At 41.8% G+C, this 19,560-nt stretch overlaps 1 pseudogene; it reads right to left on the minus strand.

The window, feature by feature from the left end:
• Positions 1-9,971: 9,971 nt before the first annotated feature.
• LOC132650124 (small ribosomal subunit protein uS5-like) lies at positions 9,972-17,690 on the minus strand (annotated as a pseudogene).
• Between the last annotated feature and the right edge of the window lie 1,870 nt (positions 17,691-19,560).

A 19,560-nucleotide genomic window follows, 5' to 3' on the forward strand; every position in this document is an offset into this window, starting at 1 on the left:
GATCTTGAGCTGCTTTTCATGTGGTGTCCTCATCACCGTACGTCTTAAGGTTTCTGTTGCTGTGAAGAGACACCATGATCACAGTAACTCTTATAAAAAGGAAAACATGTAATTGAGGATGGCTTACAGTTCAGAGGTTTAGTCCATTATCGTCATGTTGGGAATCATGACGGCAGACATGGTGCTGGAAAAGGAGTTGAGACTTCTACATTTGATCTGAAGAGAACTGTTATACTAGACCTAGCTTGAGCACACGAGACCTCAAAGCCAGCTTCCACAATGACACACTTATTCCAACAAGGCCACACCCACTCCAACAAGGCCACACCTCCTAACCCCTCTCAAGTGTTATCACTCCCTAATGACCAAGCATTTAAATATGGAGCCATTCTTATTCCTACCACCACCATGTCTTCCAGGCTCTCCTTCTCAAACTGAAGGTTAACACTCCAAACCCAGCATCTTGTGCTTTGCCGACTGAATTCTCATTACTCTCGGATCATCATCACTGAAAACTAATTTCTAGGATCTTTCTTGGCTCATGGGTTACCATGCGGTCTTTTGTCTAGGTTTGTTATTGGAGCAAAGAGAAGAAGCTCGGTGGTGGTTTGAATAAGAATGGGCCCCATTGGCTCATACATTTGAATGATTAGCCATCAAGGAGTGGTACTATTTGAGAAGGATTAGATAGATTAGGAGGTGTGGCCCTGTTGGAGGATGTTTTTTTCACTGGGGGTGGATTTCGTGGCTTTAAAAGCCTATGTCTGTGTGTGTATGTGCCCGTGTGTGTGCGTGCTTACAGATCAGGCTGTAGCTCTCAGCTACTGCTCCAGTGCCTGCCTGCCTGCATGCCACCATGCTCCCCACCCCACCACCATGATGATAATGGACTAATGAACTCAGGATATCTAATGGATGATGGACTCTGAAACTATAAGCTAGCCCCCAATTAAATGCCTTTCTTTATGAGTTGTCTTAGTCATAACATCTCTTCACAGCAATATAACACTAAGGCAGCTCATTTTCTTCCTTTTTCTGTTTTGTTTTGTTTTTTCAAACTCTTTTTTTTCCCAATTGTGTTATATATACATGGTCTTCAACTCTGTGTGTATCTTTTCCAAAGACCATTATGATCCTTAAGGTTTCTTTTTTAAGATTTATTTATTTATTATGTAGAAAATGTTCTGTCAGCATGTACTTATGCATGCCAGAAGAGGGCACCGGATCTCATTATAGATGGTTGTGAGCCACCATGTTGTTGCTGGAAACTGAACTCAGGACCTCTGGAAGAGTAGCCAATGCTCTTAACCTCTGAGCCATCTTTCCAGCCTGACAGCTCATTTTCTTTGTCTTTGTTCTGTTTTGTTTTCTATTTTCAAGAACAAGGTTTCTCTATGTAACGGCCCTGGCTGTTCTAGAACTCAGGCCAGGATCGCATCAAACTTAGAGACCTGCCTACCTCTGCATCCTGAGTGCTGGGATCAAAGGCACATGCCTCCACACCCTGCTTAAGAAGCTCATTTTCAAAAGAATTATTATCACATATTTTCCACCTGGTAACATTCATTCTTCAAGTCTCCTCTCCTTTCACATCTTCATTATTGCTAGAGCCTATGTGGTTCGACTTCTTTCCCATACAAACTTAGATGCACCCAGAAGAATTGTCCAACTCTACAGGGCATTTGTGTGAGTTTCTAGTTGGAGGGCCTATCTACACAGGGAATATCACATTCTCTACCCATCCATGGAGACTTTCCACTCCCTAACCAGATCACATAGGACAGATTTGTGCTCTCTTGGCTTCTATCATTTCTCTCATTTGTTCACAGATTTACTATACCAGAAAAAAAGGGAGAAAAAAATATATAGTGTCCAACTCTTGGACTCTAACTAAGTAGGTGTACAAGAAATGTTCCTAAAAGGGAACTTCAACCCTTCTACTTTTAAGGTGAAATGGACACCTTGTAGGCTCCATTCTTGTTACTTTCTCAGGCTTGGATTGGAACATGGCTCTCCATGTTCATTTTCTTTGCTTATAGGCACAGTTCCTTAACCATTTTTCTTCCTCTCACCTCGTGTTACAGTCCAATATGTTAGGTTCTTGTGGACCTCTAGAATTTTCCTTTGCAGATATGTTAGTTAAGATACAAGTAACCCACATCCCATTCTCACTAAAATGGCCCTGCTTATACGTGGTGTTGCCTTCACAGCAATGTTTTCTTGAATGTGACTCTACCCGCCCTCCTTCTCACTGCCACTGATGGATTTTTGTGCTGGAATGAGGAAACAGGTCCAGGGATCTGTATGGAACTGATTTAAAAAAAAAAAAAAAAAAAAAAAAAAAACTGATCTGGGAAAACTGATTCTTTACTTCTTAAATCTAAAATACGAAGCATAAAATGACACTAGCAGACAAGCGGTAAATTATGACGACTAAATAACTTAGAGGTATAGGTGGAGCTGAAGAAGTCATGGTGAAGTGTGTACAGGAAGACTTATGCGTAACAAGTCATTAAAGTAATTAGAGGCAGGGAAGTGACAGAGGGAAGGGAAGAAACTGGCATTAAAAATACAGCCTCTAGCATGATAACTCTGAACACCTGCTGTATGTCTCTAGGGTAACTCTGAGGCCCAAATTCTCCCTTCCTTCAGTCTTGCTGAGGTCCATTCCTCCTACAGATTTTTGTTGCTGCTGCTCCTGTTATCAATCTGTTGTTGTATTTTAGTTTTTTGTTTTGGGTTGTTTCATAACAGGGTCTCACTTTCACCCAGGCTGATCTGGAACTCACACAGCCCAGCCTAACCTCAGACTCACCACAATCCTCCTGCCTTGGCTTTCCTATTGCTGGGATTACAGATGAGAGCTACCATTGGGCTCCTGCTACAATTTTCTTCTTGGCCTTCTGTCCTACTCCCTGCATCTTGTTTGTATACCCACCCATAGCCTGAGGATAAACTTCGCTTTAGGAAGTTATCTTGAGTGGATTCCTTGCAACTAGCTGAATTTAACTATATTCCTTGCTCTTTCTTAATGTACTTGCGAAGTAGAATGAAACAGCCTAGCTTGGATACATCAACCAAATACAAACATGGGCTTCATTTCCAGTAAAACTTTTATGCTGCCCCATTAATAGTTATGATTTGCAAGCACAGTTGTAATGTCTCCGTGGACATTCTGCCTGGAAACAGAGAATGGAAAGTCAGAACTCTGACACAATGCAGGAATTCTCTACAGAGATTGTAGGGTCTCCTGTGGCTATTAGAAGGGGCACTCACCCAAGTCTTGCTGCTACACGTATGGGAGGGCAGGGGTGGTATCACAGAAATGGTCAGGTGTGTCCATTACTGCCCTCAAAGCTCTTGATTCTATTGGCTGTATCGGTCCATACAGCTACCCTGGCTAGTTTGGCTGACCTCCTAGTACATGAATTGGTTCCTGACTTGACACTTTGAAATGCTCTGGACTATCTCTATGGCTTTCTACCTCACCTCAATGTCATCTCAATGCCTTGTCTCTCCACTTGTCTGAAATCGTACCCCTTAGGCTGCCTGTCTTATACCTGTTTGCACTACTTACCCTTCACCTCTTTGTTCTGTCTGACTTTCCGTGCCTAAAAAACAAATCCATGCACCACAAAGCATTAGCCTATCATGGAAACTTGAGTTTTGATGAAATAACCTATAGTTCCGGGCCCTACTCCCTCTGAGCTCCCTGACTGAGATTTTGCAGGTTTTCTAGTGAACGTGTTTCTTTCACCATGTTGAATCCGGAACTCTCTTTTAACTTCATCGACCACAGCCTTTTAAGTCATCTTAAATACATATATAAATCAACCACTGCTGCAGAATGGGAAGGGATACATGCACTAAATCCTGGCACTGACTTGTGACTTGGCTTCGGCTCAATCCCTGGGGTGCTGGCAGCAATAACCAGATGAATAGCAGCTTGTTGGCCTGTGGAAAGATAGGAATTGGAGCAGTATAGAGGACTTTACTGAACACTGTCTGAACAGAATGAGAAAGAGAAATTGAAGAAAATTGGCCCAAAGACACAGGCATAATGGTCACCCTAAGGTGACCATACCGTCATTCTTTAGCTGTTAAGTTTAACAGAAGCCAATATAACCTCTGGCAAAATAAGGTTTTGGTGGTGGTGGTAGTTTTTGTTGTTGTTGTTGTTTCTGTTTCTTGTTTTTTTGTTTGTTTGGTTGGTTGATTGGTTTGTTTGTTTGTTTGTTTAAGACAGGGCACTGCCTGTACTTCCTGAGTAGTAGGATTAAAGGCATGTGTCACCATTTTTTTTTTATTTGATCTGCTCCCCTTGAGCCAATCAGAGATCTAGAATAGGAACAGCAGTGGTAAGTCACATTCACAGCATGAGTGGTGAAGCTCATCTTTAAAGGCAAGATGATCAGGAATTTCAGGACAGTTTAGACTACAAAGTGAGTCTGGGTCTACACAAGGGCGGGGAGTCCCTCTCTCAAAACATAGCAAAGACCTTCCCCTTAAAAGAAAAGCAAAGAAAAAATAGAAGACCATTTATGGAGTCATGTAAAGTAAAGTTGCTCCAAAAGGGATTCAGCCATTGACCAAGCAATTTTTATTAAGAACCAGAGGACATGAATCTGAGGCCAAGTCCCCAAGGGCTATGCTTCCTTGTTGAATTCTCTTAGCTTTCAGTTCCCTAAGAAGGAGAACAAATAGAGGATAAAAACACAAGGAAGAAGCAGTAAAAGTGATTATCAGCACAGTTAATGTGTTGAATCAAACCAAAATAGGACTAGGCCTATCACATAGTAGATAGAGAAAAACTGTTTTCTATTCTTATGAACAGCAGGAAAAGCTAAATGCAGTGGAATTCCAAGTTACAGCAATTGGATAATCTTTGCAAATGGTTGCTGAAAACATAAAAGAACTTGGACAAGGTTCCCATTTTGTAGCAGAAAACATGTCCCTAGCACAAAGACTTAGGCCTGCCACATACAACACTGTTCCCCTATCGCACAGCAAATTAGCACTAACCCATTCTAAGGGCTGGGCTCTACTTTTTAAAGATTTTGTGCAAAGCTTTCTTTTGTTATGACAACACAAAATTACTACATCCTTATCTCAGCTGAACTGAGAGAGCTACCCCTGCTCCAACGAATTGAAGACTCCCATTGTTTCTACTTCAGGATTGGTCTGGTTGAACTTGGAAGGATCCTGTTAGCCCTGTGCTAAGAAGACAGACATGCAGTCTTTATAGAACTGGAGCAAAGTACTTAAGTATCTTTACTAATTTAAAGAGGTATTCATTTTTATTTGATATATTTGGGTGTTTTGCCTGAATGTGTGTGTGTGTGCTATATAGGCCTGATGCTCATGGAGGCCAGAAGAAAGTGTCAGAAACCCTGGAACTAGAGTTACAGATGGTGAGCGGGTGCTTTGAACTCTGCAAGAGCAGTGAGTGCTCAACCACAGAACCACCACTCCGACATCTCAAGTAATATTAGTACAACACACATTACTTTTTTTTTCATAATTTCTAATACCTCTTGATTATTTGTCTTTTGAAACAGAAACAACAACAACAACAAAAACTACCACCACCACCAAAACCTTATAGGTTCTCACTATACGTGTGTGTGTGTGTATACACATATACATGCATATATATACACACACAAATACATACATACACACATATAGATGGCCCTGTCTGGCCAGGAACTTGCTGTGTAATCTAGGCTGGCCTTGAATTTGCAGAAATTCTCTTACCTCACCCTCTCAGTGTTAGGATGGTGGATATGAGGCATCATGTACAACTCCTGCTTATTCTTCATCATTTTAACATAGGAATTGCTTCTTAAACTTGCTCCTAAATGTACCTTTTGGGGGCCCTATGACTTCCTCTGGGGATGTACAGTCATATCCTACATGTGAGTGAGAAATCGATGTGTAAATAATGGAGGAGACTCTGCCTACCATTCGCCTTAGCAAGTCTGTGTTCCACAGTGAGTGAGAGTGGGAAGACCGGAAGCTGCTGCTCACGTAGGTAATCTGTTTCTGAGTGCTTCTTATAGTGTATTTTGTCAGGCTACATGTATTCCTAGTGTTGAAGTAGGTGTATTTTTCATGCACAGGGATGCTAAACAAAACCAGTTGCTTATTTTCCTGCTCAGTTGAAGCAGTGGGGATCTTTCCCAACATGTGTCTCATCGTTAAATATCACATGGATATTCAATGTGGAGCTTTTGAAAATGACCCTTGATGGATGGTTGTGGCACATGCCTTTAATCCCAGACTCCAGAGGCAGAGGCAGGCAGATCTCTGTGAGTTAGATGCCAGCCTACTCTACAGAATGAGTTCCAGGACAGCCAAGGTTACACAGAGAAACCCTCTTCCAAAAAAACAAAAACCAAAAAAAGAAAGAAAAGGATAAACTCAACTGTATGTGACTTCCCCCTTTTATTTTAATCAGGTTTTTCTGCACTGTGACCAAATATCCCAGAAAAGCAATTGAAAATGAGAAAGATTTATTTGGGCTCAGAGTTTAATATGTTCAGTACATTGTGGTGGAGAGAGTGTGGCGAAGCAGTTCACATCATGGCACACAGGAAACAGAGAAACGGGATGTATCAGGATATGACACATAGCATATAGTTCCCAAGCCATGGTTGAGCATCATGTCCAGAAATAAGTAGAGAGGTTATTTATTAAATTCCTCCTTGATCAATAAAAGTAAGAGTTCAAGTTGATGCGAGCATGAATCATGAATCACCCAAACAAGCCCACTGTTTAATTAGCTCTCAAACTTGAATTGTCATATCTAGATCCCTTCAACAAAGGAGAGGTTAAGTCTCTTTGAGGAGGTGCTTACTATAAAACCAAACTATGTAATATTAACTCTGTGTGTCTGCATGTGTGTGTTTGTGTGTTTATACTCACTTGTTGCAAACCTGTGGCTTCTTTTGCTCTCTCCTTTTAAGGGGAAGGAGAAATAAAGCCTCTCACTGAACTTGGAGCTCAACTTTTCAGTAGCCAGGAAGTCCCCATTTCCACCTTTCTCTCCACACACCCTCTGTGATGGGTTATAAATGCATACCTCCACACCTAGCTATTTATGTGGGTGATGGGACTCCAAACTCAGATCCTCATGGTTTGCATAACAAGCACATTACCCACTGAGCCATCTCCCTACCCCCTGTAATAATAATTTTTCTCTAAATTTTCTCAAAAGAAAGGTGTGTTTGTTAAAAAGATTGGTGATATTATAGCCAAGACATGGTGACACCCACTTTAAATCTCAGCATTTGGGAGGCAGTGGCAAATAGATCTCTGTGAATTTGAAGCCAGCCTGGTCTACATGTTGAGTTTAATGAAAGTCAGAGCTACATGGTACAGAGTCCCAGTCTTAAACAGAGAAACACACACATACACAGAGGGGGGGGGGAAGGGAGGGAGGGAGGAAGGGGAGGAGGGAAGGAGGGAAGAAGAGATCAGGATGGCCATGTTGGCACATGCTGGGAGGCCAATGCTGAAGAGAATGAGACAGGAAGATCACCCAGATCACCAGCTAGAGGCCAGCCAAGACTCTATCTTCTGTTTGTTTGAAGCAGGCTTCAGATACCCTTTGACTAGGGTTGCAGATGGTTGTGAGTTGCTATGTGGGTGCTGGAAATCAAACTTAAGTCCTCCGCAAGAGCAACAAGTACTCTTAACTGCCGATCTAAGTCTTCAGCCACACATACCTCATTGTTGTTGTTGTTGTTGTTAGAGACAGGGTTTCTCTCTGTGTAGCCCTGGCTGTCCTGAAATTCACACTGTAGACCCGGCTGGTCTGAAACTCGGATATCCTCCGGCCTATGCCTCCTGAGTGCTGGGATTAAAGGTGTGTGCCACCACCAACTGGCTCCCACACACTTTTTAATGGCTATGCTTAAATCTATGTGAAAGATTTTCTAATAAACTGTAACTTAGCTTCAGAAAAAAAGTAAAAAAAAGAAATCACATACTTTTTCCTAGGACAAGATGAAAGATATCCTGCAGGTGTTGAGGGTTATTAATATTTATTATTGATTTATATTTTAAACCGATTATTCCTAAACCAGCTATATTCCCAAATCACAACACAGAGACTAGGATTTATTTAATTAACCTAAAGCACAATGCTGGGCAATAGTTATTCATCTTAAACCTCTAAGTCCACATAGTTTGCTACCATTTAGATTTTACCCATTATGCTTGCTTTTAGTCATATCTTAGGTCCTGTTCACCTCTCCTCATGGTTCCAAGACATCTCCTGCCAATCTCTGCTCCTACTCCTCCCATTCTCTTCCTTCTCTTCCCTTGGGACCAGGATGTCCCACCTTATTTTCTCCATTGCTCAGCATTGGCTGGTTGTTTTATTGAAAATACAGAGAACAAATGGTGGCGTGTTTACATAAACTTGAGATGGGTGATGCTTTAAATAAACATCACAGTGCAATGTCCAGATTGAAACCAGATAGTGGGGTAGAGAAATCAGCATTTGAATGAACAAGGGTAAATTGTATACATTCCACAATAACATTATTCCAATATGAGGATATCTAAAGAAGTGGTCAGATCCCACCTGTCACAGGATTTAGGATTTTGTAAAAAGTGTGTACTCACTTGAAAGATACTTGTTTGAGAGAGTACCATTAGAACACTCTCATTGCATAGTGTTATCTAGAAAGTTGTTTCCCAATGTAACATGGCCCCAGACCTTAGTTAGCCCAAGACCTTAGCATAGCTGTCTCCACGGTGGAAGTGTCATTCAGACTGCAAACCTCAGAATGTTGTCAGCACCTGCCAAAAGTAAAACACAAAGTCCATAGTTATAGAAAAATCTCTAAATATCCTAACCTTGTTTTTTTAAGCTTCTGTAGTTCTGTTTCTGGCTAACTGTTCTTGTTAGCAAGTATGTCAACCCAGAACATGGTTTTTGTGCTTAAAAGCTTACTCTGAGAAAGGCTCAGTGCTACACTGGGATCCTGAACACCCAATTGTAGTCACTGGCCAGCTAATAAAGGCTTTCTATTGGATGAAATGTCTAAGCAGGCTTTTCTGGTGGACATCACACAACACCAGGATGCATTTCACCATACTCTGCTAACCAACACTCAAAAGTTGTCTTCCCAGTGGTCAAATGGATCTCATGACCTTCATAGCATCCATGTGCTGGTTTTACAAGCATGTAGAATACAAGCATTAGAGGGTCATATATGTTTCTGCCTCAGTTTTTAAAGAAAGCCTGAGAGGTCAAACTGTAACAAGATCAGAATCCCTGTGGGCAGTTCTTGAGAGAACAGTGAGTACAGCTATGAGTGAAACTGAAGATGAAGTAGAGCCTCCAGGACATTGGAGATTCCAGGAAGATGGAATGTCTGTTGAGGAAAGCTACAGACAGTGAGCAGAGCCAGCCCTGGAGAAAGTCAGTATAAGCTGCAATTGGCCATAGGGGCAAGACTACCAAGCTCCAAGAAGCTCACATCATGCCCATGTGCTTCTAGATGTGGAACATAAAGCTATATGGCTTTGGGCTTGTTTTGCTCCCATCCTTCGTTTCTACTCCTTGCTCCTTTGATGTTGTTTGTTTGTTTGTTTGTTTGTTTGTTTGTTTGAGAGAGGGTTTCTCTGTGTAGTCTTCACTATCCTGGACTTGCTCTGTAGACCTGGCTGGCTTAGAACTTACAGAGATCTGCCTGCCTCGGCCTTCCTGAGTGCTGAGATTACAGGCGTGTGTCTGGCTCATTTTATTTTTCTTATATAAAAACCTTTATATGAGCTGGGTGTGGAGGTGATTGCCTTTAATCCCAGCACTCAGGAGGCAGAGGCAGGCAAATCTCTGTGAGTTCGAGGCTAGCCTGGTCTACAAATCAAGTCCAGTCCAGCCAGAACTACAAGAGAAACCCTGTCTCAAACAAACAAAGAAACAACAACAACAAAATAAAACAAAACAAAAAAACTTATGATGTAGTCACAGCTGGAGACTGGATCCTTTCAGCAGAGACTCTAGTGTAGGTTTTCACAAGATGATCAATGAATTCCTGATAAGGAGAGTTGGTGAACACAATCTCTTTCCAGAGGTCAAGGGTCAGGTAGCTGTAGTCTTGGAGATGGCATCAAAGGTAGCCTTGGCAAAGTTGCCCAGGGTGGCAGTGCAGCCCCTGGCTGATGTGTAGCAGTCATCAATACCAGTCATCATCAGTAGCTTCTTGGGCCCAGGAGCAGAGACGATGCCAGTGCCTCTGGAAACAGAGATAAAGACTTAACAAGAGTCACCTTGCACAGAACAGTGTGGGGCTTTCCAATCTTGTTCTCTCAGTAACTTCTTCACATGAGGGTCTTTCAGATGACAATCGCTACCTTCTAGAGCACTTTACACCAAGACTAACATGACTATTGTAGTCCCCAATAGTGACAAAAGCCTTGAACCTGGTCTGCTTGCCAGCCCATGTCTGCTTCTGCACTGACATGATCTTTAGAACCTCATCCTTTAGGGATGCACCCAGGAAAAAGTTAATAATCTTCTTAAAGGGCAAAGAGAAAAGGTAGATCTCTTCCAGGGACTTGATCTTTTTGTCCTTGACTAGGCATCGCAGCTTGATGACAGGGATCTAATTCTTGTCTTTGGCTTTACCTCCAGAAGCTCCATTTGACTGTAAGTGCTCATACACAGAAGCCGTCCATTGTCAAAAAGCCACAGTACACCCACTTGCAGGAGGAATCTTTCCTCTTTGGTTTATCCTCTACAGAAATGCCTTCACAGACACATGTAGAGGATTTCCTCACCATCTCCTAAATGATTCCAAATCCAGTCAAGGTGACATGATTAACCAACACAAGTCTACCTTTTGGGGACGTTGCACAATTTGACATCATTTTAAAGCATAACCTACCCTGACCAACCCAAAAAGTTTATATCCATTTCCAATGTGAAGTGCATTTATTACATCTCCATGAATTCTCATAGTTTTAACAGTATTGTTCAAAGACCAAATTCAAGGCAGGTGTGGTATCTCATGCCTATAATTCCAGTACGCAGGAGGCTGAGACAAGAGGACTATTGTGAGTCCAAGGCTAGCCTGGACAACATAGTGAGTTCCTGGTCAGTCTGAGCTACACAGAGAGACCTATTTAAAAAAAAAAATCTTAAAAATTCTCTAAAGAGTGCTCAGGGAGGCAGAGGCAGGCAGATCACTGTGAGTTCAAGGCCAGTCTTGTTTAGAAAGCAAGTCCAGAACCAGAACAGCTAAGGCAACACAGAGAAAGCACGTCTGGAACCAACAACACAAAACAAAATCCTCTAAAGAGAGATCCCACCTGCTGTAACGCCACATGAAGGGCTGTAGACACATAGAGGTCAGCTTGCCACCCATGCCACTCAGAATGAACAGAGGAAGTTACCCAGAGGCCCAAAAGTCACGTGGCCCACCTGCAGTGGGAAGTACTACAAGGTGCAAATATGTGATGCAGAGAAAAAGAAGCTGAACACTTTGACCATGGTGAAGGCAAATGAAATTGGAGACACTAGGAAGGAGAGGAATAGCCTCTTGTGAGTACCCAGCCCAACCACTTGAGTTCATGGTGAAGTCCCAGGTCATGCTGCTGCAGTGGTAGAGGTCAGTGTTGATGTCCATGGCTCATATTACCACTATAGAGCATGGGGACATGCCTGGTCTGGGCATACACCTGGGACCACGTAGATGTCAGAGGTGCTATGCAGAACTGGTCTTGCCCTCACTGGCTGTGGAACTCTGGAGAGCTAGCCCAGCCTCTAACTGGTAGCAGCTCTGAGAGAGCTGGCCCTGCCCCTGGCTGGCTGCAGCACTTAAGAGAGTGCACACAACCCTACACCCTGCATCTCGACTGGTCAGAACAGTGGAGCTGGCTCTGGAGGCATGGGAGCGGGCGAGTCTCACTGAGGGCATGAGAGCCAGAGAGCTGACCCTGTCTCTGGCTGATGAAGAAATTCGGGTGACCTAGCCTGAATGCTGGAGAACTTCCAATGCTGGAGGACCTGTTTTGGTGATATAGATAAGGAAAAGAGAGCAGATTGAGCAGCTCAGCTACCATAAGGTCCAGATCCAAGGTTCTGAGTTGGCTCACCCCAAAATCTACATTATCTTTGAACTGTTGAAGTTCATGAAAGGGCCAGTCCTGTTAATCCAAAGCTGCAGGATCTCCCTGACACAGAGCAACAACAGGAAGAATCCTGGTGAGGATCCAATACTGATGGTATCACAGAAGCCAAAGACCTTGAACCAGACCAATGACTCCTTGCAATGAACATTTGCAAGTAAAGATGTGCAAGCAGAGGGGTAGATGTACTGTAAGACACACCATGACATATTACAGCTTCCACAAAAACATGAGCACATGCGCAAGCGTGTGTGTGTGTGTGTGTGTGTGTGTTTGGGAGGGAGGATGCAAAGGCAGAGGGTAAATACGAGGGCATGGGGAGATTGGTAGGACTGGGGTGCATAATGTGAAACTCACAAAAAAATCAATTGAAAGTTTCTTAAAGGGCTGGAGAGATGGCTCAGAGATTGAGAGCACTGGCTGTTCTTCCAGAGGTCCTGAGTTCAATTCCCAGCAACAACATGGTGGCTCACAACCATCTATAATGAGATCTGGTGCCCTCTCCTGGCATGCAGGTGTACATGTAGACAGAACATTGTCTACATAATAAGTAAATAAATCTTTTTTTAAAAGTTTTTTTTTTTTAAATCCTCTGAAACTCAAGGTAGCTTGAGCTGTGAGCTACTGTAAAAATAAAAATTAAAAAGTTACATATTTTTGCTTGGTGTGGAGGCACATGCCTTTAGTCCTAGCACTCAGTGGGGGCAGAGACAAGCAGATCTCTGAATTTGAGTAGTCTATCAAACGAGTTCCAAAACATCCAGGGCTATGAAGATACATAGTGAGACCTTGTCTCGAACAAAAACAAAACAACAACAACAAAAGGTAGACATGCCCAAGGTCAAATTGTACAGAGTAAATAAAATTACCATTCCAAGAGAGAGGAATGAGAGATGGAGCCAAAGCAAGTAACAAATTCAATGGGGAAAACATTAAAGCCTGGAATTTTGCCACCCAGGGTCCTTTTTGTGTGGAAATAGGTTCCTTCTATTTCTAATATCATCAGGGCTTTTATCGTGAGGGATGTTAGGCTTTGTCAAAAGCCTATTCTGCATCGATTGCGATGACATGTGATATCAATCCTCGAGTCCATTGTGTGCAATGATTTAAGTGTGTTGAAGCACCTGTGCATTTCAGGAATGAAGACAACATGATCATGGCTCGTGGTCTCTTCAATGTGTTCTTGAATTCAATTCCTAAAGGTTTTGTTCTGTTTTGTTTTGTGAGAATTTTTGTATCTATATTCATCGGGGAGATTAAGGTATAATGATCCTTTTATTGTTTCTTTATCTGTGTTTGAGTCCTTGTAATACTGGTTTTATAAAAAAAAAAAAAAGAAAAGAAAAGAGTTAGTAGCATTCCTTCCTTTTCCATTTATGAATAGTTTGAACAACATTGGTGTTAGTGCTTTAAAGGTCCGGTCAAAGTTAGTAATGAATGCACCTGGACCCAAACCTTTGAGTTAGGAGATTTTTTTTTTTTAATTTATTATTGCCTAATCTAATTGCTTGTTATAGATTGGTTTGAATTGCTTATCTCATCTTGGTTTAATTTTGATAGGTCACATGCATCTAAAAATTCATCTTTTTTAAAGATTTTTTTAGTTTAGTGGAATTAAGTATAGGATATGTCCTAATGAATTTCTAAATTTCATTGGGATCTGTTGCAATCTTTTTCATCTCTAATTTTACTGCCCTAAGTTGTCTCCTCCTCCTTTTGTTTTTTAGATATGACTGTGTAGTCCTGGCTGGGCTGGAATTTACTATATAGAGCACATAGGACTAAAGGCATGCATTCTTCTGGTTAGTTTGGACCAGGTTTGTAGATCTTGTTTATCATTTCAAAGAACAAACTTTGTTTCATCAATTCCTTGTTTTATTATTAAATTCCTATTTCATTAATTTGTGTCCTTTATTATTTTTTTTCCATGTCCTATTTTGGGTTTGGCATAGTCTAGTTTTCCCAAGGCTCTAAGCAACATTGTTAATTATTTATTCAAGATCGCTACGCTCTTTTAATATTTTTTTATGTGTGTTAGGGGAACTAGCTGGCTGGTAAGTTTTTGGGTGAGTCTCCTGTCTCCACCTCCCAGCCTCTTATCTCACCACATCTGCCCCATGTGGGTAGTTTAAAAAAAAAAAAAAAAAAAACTTGCTAGCACATTTTTCTTTTGTCCATTATTTCCCATAATAGTAGAAGTGCACACCAGAGGGACCAATGAAAGCAGCATGCTGTGAGGTTTTTCTGGCAGCAGTGCCCCACAAATTCACCACTGAGGCACACGCCCATTTGGAGTAGTTTTAATGCCTTGCTGCAGCTGGGGTGGTTCAACACATTGTAGGCCACATAGACAATGACACTACGCAGCAACCACATCTCTACCACCATGTCGCTGAAGCAGAACTGAGACTGGTCAGGGTTCCCTTGAGGAACACCAACGACCCCTTTGTTCTTCTCACCAGCTCAAGGCTTGGCATCCCAAGCCTGAGCTCTCCCCAGCAGTGTCATCTCAGATCATCAGGCTTTCGAGGCTAGTTTTTTACTTGTTTGCTGAGTCATCTCCCCAGGCCATGTTTTTTTTGGGGGGAGAGGGTCACTTGTAGCTACGGACTTCATCTTGGAGTTGCGTTCATTGCATCTTGTAGGTTTTCTTTTGTTGTGTTTTCATTTCCATTCTATCCTAGGGATTTTTAAATTTCCTTCTTGATTTCTTCAGTGACCCATTCATCACTCAATAGTGTGCTGTTCAGTCTTTAAGTTTATGTGACTGTAATTTTTCTTGCTGCTGATTTCTATTTCTAGTTTTATTCCATTGTGGTTGGATGGCATACCAGAAAAGTATTTCAATTGTTCTATATTTGCTAAAAGTTGCTTTGTGTCCTAATATATGAGTATTTACTTATTTATTAAAGACAAGGTCTCACTATGAAGTCCTCTCTGTCCTGGAACGTTCAACATTAGACCAAGGTAGCCCCAAACTCACAGAGATCTGTGAGCCACCCAAGTGCTGGAATTAAAAGCAGCCATTAGCCACACCACACTTGATCTATTTTACAAAGATCTACATGGGCTGCTGAGAAGAATGTATATTTGGACACATTTGTATGGCATGTGGAATGTTCTAGAGAAGTCTGTTAGGTCCATTTGGCCTAGGATGTCACTTAACTCAGATATTTCTGTTTATTTTTCTGTACGGATGATCAATGTATTAGTAAGTATGAAGAACAGAAGTCATACCTTTGTGGAGTCTCATCCCAGATGCTAGTCCCATCACCGCTTTGGATCGCAGCTGCTGGTCACATCTGTTGGCAGTCCTTCAGGAGTCAGGTTGTGGATGTTGGCCCCGCCTCCGGAGGTGCTCACTGTCAACAGGCAGTCTGTTTATAATCCGTAGGTGTGTTCCCATGAAGACTCGGACTCTGATCAAGTTTCCTCCTCCCTAAACACTGTTTGAATTCAGAATTTCTTCCCCATGGTCCAGCAGACTTCTGCTGGTCAAGGGTCTACAGGGAGTCCTGTGATATTTGCTATGAGTTTCCAGAATGAGGCTCACTGAGGATCTGAGGCTGCCAAGCCACCGACTTAGAAAGGGTCTCTGCAAGATGGCATCCTGTGGCTGCTCCAGTCAAGTGCCAAGAGAAAAAAATCCCTCAGAATATCTATACCCTCAGCTGCGGCTATATACACCTTTTGTCTCCTCTCCTCCCTCTTTTATTGAGCTTTAAAATGTCTGTCATAGAGAGTACAGTGATGACTTTCTGAGGCTTTATCCCTGTCTCCAGATAGGTAGATCTCCCTAGACCACACCAATCCCTCCCTGATAGGCTCTGGACTTGCCCTGCTCAACTTTATCCAGATGGATTTGCTTTAGAAGTAACCAGGTGCTCCTCAAAGCTTTCCATGAAGTACCTGGATGCCCATGTCCTTTCCAAAGTTTGGGAATTTCTCTGCTATTATTTCATCAAATAGATGTTCTTCTTCATAGGTTTACTTTCTTTCGTCATGTCCCATGGATCATATATGTTCTGTTCTTAGTTTTTTTTTTTCTTTAAGAGTCTAAGTGTGCTGGATAAATGGCTCAGTGGTTAAGAGTGCTGTCTGTTCTTCCAAAGGACCCAGGTTCAATTCCCAGCACCTACATGGCAGCTCACAACTGTCTGTAATACCAATTCCAAGTGATCTGACACCTTCACACTAATGCACATAAAATAAAAATTTAAAAAAAAAAAGAGTCTAGGTGTGTCTTCAAGCCCTGATATTCTTTCTTTTGTTCACCTAGTCTACTAAATCTAGGGCTTTCAAGTGAGTTTATTTCATTTATTGAAATTTACATTTGGAAGATTTGCTTCTATGCTTTTTTTTTTTTTCAGAATTCTTATTCATTTATTGAATTCTTCTTTCATAGGCTATATTTTCTCCCTTAATTCATTCAGCTGTTTTATTTTTGTCTGTTTTCCTTTTTATTTACTTATGTGTGTGAGAGAGAAATAGAGAGAGCGAAGGAGGGAAGGAAACAGAGACAGAGAGAGGGGGCAGAAAGAAAGAGAGAGAGAGACAGAGTATGCTTGTAGATGTCAGAGGCAAACTTTTAAGAGTTAGTTCTCAGCTAGGCATGGTGGCACACACCTTCAATCCCAGAACTCCAGAGAGGCAGGTTGATTGCCGTTGAGTTCAAGGCCAGCCTGATCTACAAAATGAGACCAGGACAGCCAAGGCTACACAGAGAAACACTGTTTCAAAAAACAAAACAAAACAAAAAGAGTCAGTTCTCTCCTTCCAGGGATCCAAGAACTGAATTCAGGTTGTCAGACTTGAGCAATAAATGCTTTTATGTTCTGAACCATCTTGCCACTACCGTTTAATTTCATTTTGTTGTGTCTTAATCTGCTTTCAGCATTAGAGTAATTCTGCTTTTATTAGATAATTATAGCATAATTTTCTCTTTCAGATCTTTGCAACTATTTCTTCAAACATTTGTTAGAATTCAGAAGTGAAGTCATGTTATTTTTCTCTCTTTGATAAGAGATTTTTTTAATACAAATTCAATTCATTTCTTTGTTACTGCTCTGTTAAAGTTTTTCCCCACATCACTTCCAAAAGTTGGGGAAATTTCTGCCATTATCTTACTTCCTAGAATAGATTCTCTATCGGTTTATAGTTCTTTCTTTTGTCTATTATGTAAGGAATGGTTTTCTGAATGTGCTTAATACTTGCGGGCATATGTTCATGCTTGCACATTGAAAGATTAGGTTCCATTAAAACCTAACTATTTGCAGTCTGGTTTCTTTCTTTTTTTTTTTTTTTTTTTTTTCTTACATCTAAGCAAGCCTTATGATGCTCTTCAAGCCTATGGTCATTGCCACTCTTTCTTCACTAGATGGCAACCTAAGCCCAAGTATGCTGTGAATCCCAGGGCAGACCCAGAAGTTTGGTTAGATATGTCCAGGGGCATACCTCACTCTGCTGAGTCAGAATTCAACCCAAGGCAATCTCTTGCATCTATTTACCTCTCCTTGCTCAGAGAGGACAATAACTCTCTTCATGTTGCACTACCTGGTATTGAGAAGAAATCCCCAAAAGACTGTGATTGGTCTATAGCCACCAAGACCAGGATAGAGACAAAACCCATGCCTCCAGATGATCCTCAAACTGGCCAGTGATGATATTGAGCAAGTATATCACACCAGGCTAAGGATCATTTCTTGAAACTAGGATGGGGTCCAGAGGTTGCATCCATAGGCACCAACATAGAATCTTGGGGGCCAGCCCCTGTTTTGAGGCTTCATTACGACTAGTTTGGGAAGTCCTGTACTTACTTCCCATTTCTTGGTAACCAGCAAAGAGTCTGTCTTCATGCTGCCTTCTTTAAGGTTAGGGGAAGGATAGTTTGTTGGCTGTCCAACTGACAATGAAGTGGATTACACCTGAAACTTACTCCCACAAAGGCCAGTACAGTCCTGAGATGTATACCAGGGTTGTGATACAACCTGCAGTGGTATTGGTGTAGATGTTTACCCTGTTGGGGTCCCAGGATCTGCTGGAAGTGTGGAGGTAGAGACCCCCACCAAAGGCCACAAGTCTGGAGTCAGAGGCCCTGAGATTCTACCCTGCACTGGACTTTAGCACAATGAGCCCATATATTTCCTTCCACTTCCCACAAGTCATTGGTTCTCAATCCTCAACTGCTTGTAGTTGGGGAGTGTTAGGATATAGTTAAAACTCCCACTCACTCAACAGATCTGGATATAAAGAGATTTATTTGGGGGGGAGGGAAAGGGGAGAAGCGTTAGAGAAGAGAAAGAGTAGCATGGTGTGTGTGGGGGGGGTGTTCCTGAGAGAGAAAAGTCAGAGAGGAGGGAAGGGGAAAGAAACCTAAGCAGAGAGAGCATGAAGAGAGAGAGCTACTGGGAGTAGTGAACAGGTAATATCTGAAGCACCTGGCCTAGGTTATCCTACACCCACCATCATGTGTCTTTTGGATTTGGGGTTTTCTTTTGTTTTATTGTTTTTGAGACAAGATCTCTCTGTGTAGCCCTGGCTGTCCTGGATGTCACTCTATAGATCAGGCTGGTCTGAAACTCACAGAGATCTGCCTGCCTCTGTCTCCCAAGTTCTGGGATTAAAGGTGCATGCCACCATACCTGACTGTTTGTTTGGATATTATTGTTGTTATTATTATTGTTGTTGAAATATAATTACATCATTTCCCCTTCCCTTCCTCCCTCTAACTCCTTCCATATTCTCTCTTAATTCCTCCAAATACATGGCCATCTCCACTGTCACAGACCTTGTATTACAGAGGGAAGAAACGGAAAAATAAAATAAATATGTAAAATGGGCTGGAAAGTTGTTTGCAAAAGCATATGCTCTTGGTTCAAACTCCAACACCAAATAGATAGGTAAGCACACAGTACATTAGAGAAAGAGTTGTAGAAAAATATAAAATGCTTATTTACCCAAGCAGAACATGACGTTTGTTACTAAGGGGAGTCAGTATGATGAGGGTTATTTTCAGGCCGAGCCCAAAGCCCAAGCAAACCCAACAGGAAGAATCTTCCCTAGAAAACAGTAAAGTTGTAGGATCAGAAAAGCAATGTGCAGTCAACAGTGTCCAATAACCTTCTGATGCCCTCCTTCTGTGAGGTAAGAGTAACCATTAGCAAGCCCAATAAACCCAACTGTCATGGACTCCTGCAAGCAAGCACAGCTAATCTGATGCAGATGGCCACTGTTTTGCTCAGAGGGCCACATCACATAAAAGCAGTTTATTCCTAAATGTATCAACAAAAAATTAAAATGAGCTACCATTGTAGGTCATTGAATACCTTAGCCCCAATCTGCCAAGGAAATCTTCTGCCTCAAAACCTTCACAATGAGAACTAATGGCTCATGGTTTCAAGAAACAGCTCAATC

The sequence above is a fragment of the Meriones unguiculatus genome, chromosome X (genome assembly GCF_030254825.1).
Source record: "Meriones unguiculatus strain TT.TT164.6M chromosome X, Bangor_MerUng_6.1, whole genome shotgun sequence".
Taxonomy (NCBI): domain Eukaryota; kingdom Metazoa; phylum Chordata; class Mammalia; order Rodentia; family Muridae; genus Meriones; species Meriones unguiculatus.